An 895-nucleotide genomic window follows, 5' to 3' on the forward strand; every position below is an offset into this window, starting at 1 on the left:
CACAGAGCAAGACTCCGTCTCAAAAAAAAAAAAAGGAAAGAAAAAAAAGAAAGAGCTTTGCCATTAGTGTCAAAAGATCTGTATTCATTCTGGATCTGCCACTAACTAGAGGTGTGCCCATTTGACAAGTACCTGTGATACCTTCAAAGACAAATAATTCTTTTACAATGAGATTAATGTGTTAAAATTTTTTTCACATATGAAATTAAACAAATATATAACAAAACTGCCTGTGGCAGTGCCACTAGCTGTGTACCAAAATCTAGTCTCTCCTTCTTATCATTTCCCAGCCTCCCTTGCAATTGGATGGCCATGTGACTATATCCCCCTTGAAGGAATGTGAGTGTTAAGTAATGTGGTAAATCTTACTTCAGGACTCAGTCTTTTAAGACAGTGTATTTTCTCCATGTTCCCTTTCCCTTCTACTAGCCAGATCCTAGGTGTGGCAACCAGCCTAAATCATGCAGATGACAGTATACTCTGGTTATGCAAGAATAACACATTAGAAAGAGCCTCAGTCTCTGAATCACAATACGGAAGAGAGCCATTCACTGACCTGTACTCGTCCTGGGTACTTACATGAGAAATAACCTTACATTGTACTTAAGTGATTACAGATTTGGATTTATGTATCATATACCCTCTGATTTATTGGTTCCATTACCAGAAATACCTTCCTTCCAAGAACTTGGAAAAATGTGCACAATATATTATTGAGTATGTATCAGAAAAACAGATTGTTACCAGGTGCGGTGGCTCATACCTATAATCCCAGCACTTTGGGAGACTAAGACAGGTGGATCATTTAAAATCAAGAGATTGGTGCAATAAGCTATGATTGAGTCACTTCATTCCAGCCTCGGCAACAGACTGAATCCTATCTCTTAAAAAAAAA

The sequence above is a fragment of the Colobus angolensis genome, unplaced genomic scaffold (assembly GCF_000951035.1).
Source record: "Colobus angolensis palliatus isolate OR3802 unplaced genomic scaffold, Cang.pa_1.0 Scaffold6, whole genome shotgun sequence".
Taxonomy (NCBI): Eukaryota; Metazoa; Chordata; class Mammalia; order Primates; family Cercopithecidae; genus Colobus; species Colobus angolensis.